The sequence below is a fragment of the Hyaena hyaena genome, unplaced genomic scaffold (assembly GCF_003009895.1).
Source record: "Hyaena hyaena isolate Hyena2069 unplaced genomic scaffold, ASM300989v1 scaffold_476, whole genome shotgun sequence".
In the NCBI taxonomy this organism is placed as follows: Eukaryota; Metazoa; Chordata; class Mammalia; order Carnivora; family Hyaenidae; genus Hyaena; species Hyaena hyaena.
Window position 1 is genome coordinate 1,149,764 of NW_024081111.1, and position 9,349 is coordinate 1,159,112.

Consider the following 9,349-nt stretch of genomic DNA (forward strand, 5'->3'; position numbering starts at 1 on the left):
CTTTCCTTTTGTTATCCCGATATTTCCTAAATTGTTTTATGCACATTAGTCCTTTGCGAAATGTTAATAGATGCTTTATGGAAAAAAATTTCTAGCCTCAGTACTGGGAAAAACTTACAAACCTGTTGCTGTGAGGTTATTTAAATCCCTGTAGCATTCTTACGAAAAGTTTTTATCCAGAATCTGTGAGGAACACTCAGATAAATTCAGTGTGATATATTTGGACTTTTCAGTAACGTCAAACTTCTCTATATCAAATATAGGTTTGATATTTTTTTAAATTAAGTTGGTGGGGGCGCTGGGTGGCTCAGTCAGTTGAGCATCCAACTTCGGCTTAGACTTCAGCTCGGGTCATGATCTCACCGTTTGGTTCATGAGTTCGAGCTCTGTGTGGGGCTAACTGCTGTAATTGCAGACCCCACTTGGGATCCTCTGTCCTCTCTCTTTCTGCCTCTCCCTCACTTGCTAGCACGTGCTCTTTCTCTCTCGCTCTCAAAAAAAAATAAAAACATTAAAAAATATTAAAAGGGAAGGAATTGTAGCTAGCAGTTACTAGCTTTTACTTTTTTTTACTAGCAGTTTTTTAAAAAATATGCTGGTAATGCTTATTTATAGGAAAATACAGAATTCATTTATATACTAGTTTTCTTACAATCTGACCTTAAGAAATGGTGTGGCATGTCTTAGAACTATAGGAAATCACTTGAGAAATGACTCCATTCTCAAAGGCATGATATTGCATCCACCGAGGCCTGTTTACCAGAGTAATGTTCATGTATATCATCCTAAGATCCCTGCTCTATGCTGTGTATATTGCATTAGAATTTTAACAATTCTATTCATTCTATTGATGAATTCTTAAAATCTGTCAATAGTTTTAAAATGTTCTCTCATTCCTACAAATATTTCTGTACTGCTATGTGCCCATGCACTCCACTAGGTTCTAGAGATAAAGCTGCTATCAGTAGTGTACAGATAAAGCTCCTACCCACACACAGCTTGCTTTTGCGGAGCAAGAAGAACACAGAGAGAATGAACATTGGGTTTGAGGTTAGTGCTGAGAAGAACTACCGTGACTTCCAGTGCTTTGACAGAACGTCAGATGGGAGGCCTTCTATCCAAGTGTCTACGATTTCATATTGTTGGAGCATTTGCTGTATCCCTGGGGCTTGTAGCTTTCTAGAAGTTTACTGCGGCCAAACCAAGAAAGAAGGCATATGCAGATTTCTACAAAAATTAATGGTTACAAGAAAGATTTTGAGGAGAGGAGGAGGGCTGGTGTCTTTCAGAGCGCAAAGAGATTTTGGAATGTAAAGAATTCCTTTGGGTTGAGTTCCATGGAAGTTTGCCACTGACCTGTGTTCCTGAACTATGAAACATGAATATTCGGTTGTGGAATATTTATCTTAATAAATAAACAACTAGCAAATACTGTGGACAGCAAAAACAAAAAAAAACAAACAAACAAAAAACAAGCAAATGTGTATCAAATGATAAGGGCTATATAGAATAATAAACTAGGGTCAGAGATTTGAGGATACCAGGTAAGGGTGGGGCAAATACTACCTTATACAGGGTGAACAAAGACGACCTCACTGAGAAGATGACATTGGAGCAGAGACGTGAAGGAAGTGAAGAAAGTGAAGGAGTGGGCTTTGGAGAGCTAAGGAAAGTGGGGATTGAGAAAGGGCAGTGGGCTTAGCATGTTTTAAGAATAGAAAAGAGACCAGAGTGAATGAATGATGAAAAACAAGAGGGGGAGTTGCAGGAGATGAGGTGGGAGAGGTAGCCAAGGCCAGATTATGTATTATGCTTTCAGAGGTGTTTTAGCTACCTTTTTAGAGAGAGTTACCCCGGAAGCACTTGCTGTACTACTAGAACATAGTATCCGCTAACTGCCATTGTATTTGTTTTCTACTCTGTGATAAGAAATTACCACAAACTTAGTGGTTTTAAAAAGTCAGATTTATTATCCTACAGTTCTGTAAATTTGAAATCCAGTACAGGTCTTTCCTGGATAGAATCCTCTCTAAGGAAAGATCTGTTGCTTTGCCTTTTCCTGATTCTAGAGGCTGCTTACATTCTTTGCCTTGTGGACTCTTTCTGTCTTCAGTCATTAACAATGGTCAAAGATTCTCCACTCTTAAGGATTCTTGTGATTAAATTGGACCCACCCAGGTAATCCAGGGTAATCTCTCCATCTTGAAGGTTCTTAACCTTAATCACATCTGCAAAATCCTTTTATCCTCATAACATTCACATATCCTGGTAATCTGAGTGTGAACATTTATGGGAAAGGCATTCTTCCTACCACAGTCCATCCTCTGATCCCCAAAGATTCAAATCTGTTCACCTGCAAAATCTATTCACCTCCTCCCTAAGCACCCCCACATTCTCAACACATCACAGCATTTCATCTAAATTTCAAAAATCCCAAACCACATCTAAATTATGTACAGGTGAGACTCTGAGTATAATCCCATCCTGGACAAAATCCCTTTCCTTCTATAGACCTGGGAAACTAGAAAACAAGATATCTGCTCCTACAATGCAATGGAAGAGGAGAAACAGGAGAGCAGTTGCAGCCATTCTCATTCAAAAAGGGAGAAAATTGTAGGATGAAAGTAGTCACCAGTCCCAAATAATTTCAAAGGCCAATCAGGCAGTCTCCATTAAGTTTCAAGCCAAGGACTAAACTGTGGTTCTTGCTTGGTTCTGCTCTCTGGGCTCACAGCTCTACACTCTGAGCACTGGGAATTAGAGTATGCACATCTTTGATGGGCTATTTTTCTGCCCCTCACAAGCATCATTATCATTAGATTTAGTATTGTTTTTTAACTAATCTTCATTTAGTAGTGGTTCTTTAGCTCTTAAGTTTCTCCATTAGCCACAGTCAAGAGGTTAATTACTGTTACACAAATACACAGTCAGTACTTGAGGACTTCACCATTTTAAGGAACTTTAATGTACATCATTCCATGGTAAATGCAAATATACCATCTAATTTCTCTTAGATGGAAAAGAGTGCACTCCCATTTTTATATACAGATCATATTTTCTTTATAGGCAGTTAATTTATTCTAAAACTACTGATTGCTAAAAAAGACTAAAATAAAAATAAAATTATTGATTTCTTTCAGGCCCAAGAGTTCCTATATTATGCTTCATTTTACGGGATAGGCAAAGTTTTACAACTTCTAAGGTCATCATTCTTGCCCTTTAAGGACACTGGAAACTCTGCCTCCCAGCAGGTGGCAGCAAATCAATATTCGATAAGGTGCAGTAAAATTATGATCTTCTTGTCCTAGTAAATGTTCTGGGTGGTGCAGACTGTGGCCTCTCCTAGATCGAAGAGCAAAAAGACTATTGTCACCAGATGGTAGGAATTTATATCAATTTATCAACTACTTGGGAGAGGGTATTTCATTTATTTGACTAAATTTTATTATATCATTATATCAATGGTGTTCTTCACTGTTTGTCTCTCACAAAAGTCCATTTGTAAGCAATTTTGCTTGAATACCAGTAATGCTCATATATCATCTCCATAGCTAAATACCTCTCCATACCCTTTATGTGGCTAACAACCATCAACACAACACAGCATTTCAAAAGGTATGAAATACAGATAAAGTATTCTTAGGGGACACATGTATACCTTTTTTATTACTTTATTAAAAAAAGAATAGTTAATGAATGATCTAAGTCAAGGTCAGTGAAATAGTCCACGGGCCAAATTTGGGGCAGAGCCTGCTTTTGTATACCCTGCAAAGCTCTTAACAAAACTAATTTAAAAACAGAGACAAATCACCAGTATCTGAAATGAAAGATCACTAAAGATCCACAGACATTAAAACACTGGTTCTCAACTGGAAGTGTTTTGTCCCCTAGAGCCCGTTTTGGTTATCACACTGAGGGAGGCTGCTACCAGCAGGCAGTGTGTAGAAGCCGGGGTGCTGCTATGCACAGAAGAGGTCCCCACCGCAATGTTCTGGCCCCAAATGGCAATAGTAATGAGGCTGGAAAATTCTAATTAAAACCACAAAAGGAGAATGTTACAAATTTAGGTTAATAAAATTTGACAACTTAGAAGAAATTAATTCTTATAAAAAAAAAACTTAACCAAAACTGACTAAAGAAGAAGTAGAAAAATCTTAGTAGTTGTACATCTATTGCAGAACTTGAATTCATAATTAAAGAACACTGTGCAAAGAAAACTCCAGGCCCAGATGATTTCACTGGTGAATTCTATCAACACTGAAAGAATATAAACTGTCAATGTTATATAAAGTCTTTGAGAAAAGAGGGGAGGAGAGAATATTATCCCACTAATTTTATAATGACAGCATAACCATGATAGAAATGTCTGACAAAGACATTAGAAGAAAAAGATCACAGACCAATGTCACTCATAAATATAAATGCAAAAATCCTACATAAAATACTAGCAGACTGAACACAGCAATAAAGGATGAAATATAATGGCCAATTGAGGTTTTTCCTAAACTGCAAGGTTTGCTCAACATTTAATAAACAATGTAGCTTACCATTATTAATAAAAAAGAAAAAAAATATGTTCATTTCAATAAATGCAGAAAAAGCATTTGACACAATTTATTGTCAATTTATGCTGAAAACATTCACAAAACTAGACAGAGAACTGACTTAATTTTATAAAGAGCACCTATGAAAGACCTGTAGCTACTATCATGCTCAGTGGTGAAATATTCAATCCTAGGATTGGGTAAAAGGTGAGAATGTCTGCTGTCACCACTTCTATTCAACATTGTGTCAGAGTTCTTAGATACTGCAATAGGCAAAAATAAATTAAAATTATAAAACATGGAAAGATTAGAAAGGAAGAATAAAACTGCGTATTCACAGGGGCCTGCATAGAAAATTATTTTTTCTTATTTTTTCTTTTTTTTTTTTAAATTTATTTCTAGGAGAGAGAGAGACAGCGTGAGCAGGGGAGGGTCAGAGAGAGAGGGAGTCACAGAATCCGAAACAGGCTCCAGGCTCCGAGCTGGCAGTCAGCACAGAGCCTGACGCGGGGCACGAACCCACGAACCGAGAGATCATGACCCAAGCGAAAGTCGGACGCTCAACCGACTAAGCCACCCAGGCGCCCCAAAAATTATTTTTTCTAATGTATATTTATTTTTGAGAGAGAGAGACAGAGCACAAGCAGGGTAGGGGCAGAGAGAGAGGAAGACACAGAATCCAAAGCAGGCTCCAGGCTCTGAGCTGTAAGCAGAGCCTGAGACAGGTCTCAAACTAACAAACCAGGAGATCATGACCTGAGCCAAAGTCAGACACTTAACTGACTAAGCCATCCAGGTGCCCCAAAAATTATTTTTAAAAACTACTATTTACTTTTCAATAGATTAATAATTGTCCATGTAGAAAATCTTGGAAATCTACTGGAATGAATTATTGAAATTAGTGAGCACAGGATAACAGATCAGTATATAAGAATCAGTATTTCTACATATTAGCAAGCAGCAATTAGAAATTGAATTTTTGAATATGATATGTTGGGGCTCCTGGGTGGCTCAGTAGGTCAAGTGTCCGACTCTTGATTTCAGCTCAGGTCATGATTTCACTGTTTGTGAGTTCAAGCCCCGCATCGGGATCTGTGCTCGCAATGCAGACCCTGCTTGAGATCCTCTTTCCCTCTCTCTCTGCCCCTCCCTGTTGTCCCTCTCACTTTATCTCTCAAAATAAATAAACTTTAAAATCTATTTAAAATTTTTTAAAATGAATATAACATTTAAAATAGCATTATAAATACCTAGGAATAAATTTAATGAAAGATATGCAAAAACTATACTACTATCAAACATTGCCTAAATGAAAGACCTACATAAATGGATATGTGTGTGTGTAGATAGATAGATAGGTAGATAGATAGGTAGATAGATAGATAGATAGATAGATAGATAGATAGATAAACAGACCTATCGCCTATACATATCTCCTATCTGTGCACCTAGAACAAATACCAAGAAAGACGATATTCTGGGCTCTAAAGCAGCCTCAATTAATATGTAAGGATTGAAATGCTGCAAAGTATGTTCTCTGACCACAATAAAATTAAAATAGAAGTCAGTAAGAAATTTCTGGAAAATCCCCAAATCTCAGTAATCAAAGGCATAGATTTTCCAAACTGATAGCCACAGAAGTTCAGGTTGACACTAAAGACGTTTCTCTTCTCTCCAGAGCCAACTGAATCATGTAGGAATTGACTGTGGACGTATCAGTACCACATGCTAACCAACTGGGCTAACCTGGCAGTGCCCTGAGATTGGGGTATGCTGTGAGCAACTGCAGACGGCTGTTATATACTTGAGTATTGCACTGAAACAGAGTTACAGCATATTTAAAATTCATGAAATCATTCCCATTTCTTGCTTTCTTTCCCTCACAGTCTGAAAATACTGATGAAAAATCTGGGAACAAGACTGTGGGTGTAGTTGACAAAACAGAAAATCTGTTCCTGGACAGCTTTTGATGAATTTAATAAGTAGAAAGATAATGAACATAGACTGCATTTGCATAATGGCATAACGAAAATTCTTTGAACCATGCTAACTCTCTGGGGAAACTACACTTTGGAAACTGAATGTAGCATTCTGGTCCTGGAAAGATTACCCACTCTAATGATGTGCATGGTTCTAAAAGAGGGGGGGGGGGGTAGGGCATGGTAAATACCCACATGCTTTATTCTCACTGATCTTAAATATCTTTTCATCCAATTTTTCTAATGAAATAATTACAATTCATTTTCAAATAGAAAAATTTCCAGCCTCCAGACCCATCCTAAGTGTATATCTTTCAGGGATTAAACATTTCTGGGGCACCTGGGTAGCTCAGTTGGTTAGGCATCTGGCACTTGCTTTCAGCTCAAGTCATGATCTCGTGGTTTGTGGGATCAACCTACATCAGGCTCCACGGGGAGCCTACTTGGGATTCTCTCTCTCTCTCCGTCCCTACCCAGTTCGTGCTTTCTCTCTCAAAATAAACATTTTTAAAAATTAAAAAATAACTTTAAAAGGATATAGGACTGTAAATTATGTTTAATATTAAAAGGTTTTTTTCTACCCTTGAAAAGAATTTTAAGTTACCTCCCCCCAATAATTACTTATTTTGACTGTCAATTATGCTTAATTTAACCATATAATTTTCAAATTTCACTTTGTAAGAAAAATTTAGAGACCTTTCTTACCAGAAGTTCCTTCCTTTTTTCTGAAAAGGCTTTTTTTGTTTAAATGTTCTTTCAATATCTACCTTTTGCAGTTTTTAACTTGATGCTACTTCTGATCATTCTGAAAATAGTTCTACCATTTTAGCATAATCCTCTAAAATCTCCGTGGAAATCTTCTTCTCTGGTGCTCTTTCTATTCTGGATTTGAACATAAAGAAAAAAACCGAATGTGATGATTTGTTAGTAGCCGATCCTAACTGATATTATTGAGCTGTTTGATGGCCACGGTGCTATTGTCATATTAGTAATTGTTCCTCTCAACATTTCTGCGAGATAGATGCTACTCGTATCCCTATATTTATGAAGAATGGAGACTCAAGGAAGTTAACCATTATCATATGATAATAAGTGGGAAAGCCAGGGTTTGAGCTCTTGTGATCGACTGCAGTGTCCTCATAATTAATCACTGGTGTGTACTAGCTCTCATTTTTCTGTGCATTAACTAAAGTAATAGGATCATTTCAGATCCCCCAACTTATTACAACTCTCCAATTCCAGTGTCATGTCTGTATAAAATGTGTACCCTGTCTTATGCGGCACGTTTTCCAATGTGATACACAGATTCGCCACATGATGGTGCCAATGAAGTGAGAAGCCCCTATGCCGCTAGTATTTGACATTAGGCTCAGACCTAAATATAAAAGTCAACAGAAGATAATTAAAGGTGTTAAAAAATAAGATTGTTTTTTTAAAAAGGTGACCACAAGAATTACAGTCTGGAATGTCTTTTTAAAACACAAGGAGTGAAAAGAACATAACTATAAAAAGGGTAAGAGAACTGACTCATAAAAGTTAAAAATAAAAAGATAAAAGATGAGCCTTTGTATTCATAAAGAAGTATGTGGGACAGATGTCAGAGACTTCCCACAGGAAGGAAAACACCAAAGGAAATGAATTAAATGAGAGCAGGTGACTTACAAAAAAAAAAGAAGAAAAGAAAAGAAGAGAAGAGAAGAGAAGAGAAGAGAAGAGAAGAGAAGAGAAGAGAAGAGACCAGCTGAATAGTGATGTAACTCCAGGATCAAATGAATAAGTGTTCCAGTAAGATTCCACGGTAAGCACAAACACATTAGCAAAAGCCAGTGAGTAAAGAGTTTAGAGGCCTTTTAATAGACACCAATATTTTTTTCTAACCGAGATAAGTGTTACTATTTTTTCCTCTGCAATATCAAAGATATAACTTACTGTGGAAGGAAGAAGCACTGTTTTTCAGAAATTTATTGACGCCAATCTGTATACATTCTGCTAATTACAGCTATTTCAGTGACTCAAAATGTGGTCCCTGCACAATGAGCATCACCTAAAATTGTTACAGATGCAAGTTCGTCAGTCCCACCCCAGACTTACTGAATCAGAAATTCTGGGCATGGGGCCCTTCAGGTTCTTCTAATGCATCTTAAAGATGGAGTCCAACAGTGTTAGTTAAGAAAAACAGAGAAAAAAGGAAAAGAAATACATCTAAACATTATTAATACAAAGATATTGAAAATTATAATATTAAAGGGATATGAAGTAAATAATGGAATGTTATCAAGGCATTTAAACAATTGTGATGGACAGTTTTTAATAATGAAAAGTATGCATGATTTAATAGTGGAAAATTCAGAATACAAAATTGATTTCAATCATGTAAAAACAGTTCTGGAAAAATAGAAGGAAACAAGCAAGACTCCTTAACAGTGGTTGCCTTGGAGTGATGGAATTAGATGAACCTTCTTTTTTGGCTTCTTTGTATTGCAGACGCTCTTTTTAAAATTTCTATGAGGAGACATTTTGCAAAAAAAAAACCCCAAAAGCCAAAAACCAAAAACCAGAAAAACTTATAATGATTTAAAAAAAAAAAAGTAAAAAGAGAGAAAGAGACTTTCCAAAGTCCAAATACTACATACAAACTATATTCTTGCCCATTTTTCCATATATATATATATATGAACAAAATTGACACAGTAATAGTCCAAAGCAGTAAGAAGCAGCACAGCTGTGATGTTACTTACTGGAGAGACAAGGCACAGAAACACCATGGAGTTGATGTATTCAGTGTTGAAAGTGGTACAGGAGGTTACATTTGAGAGTGTGAGAAAA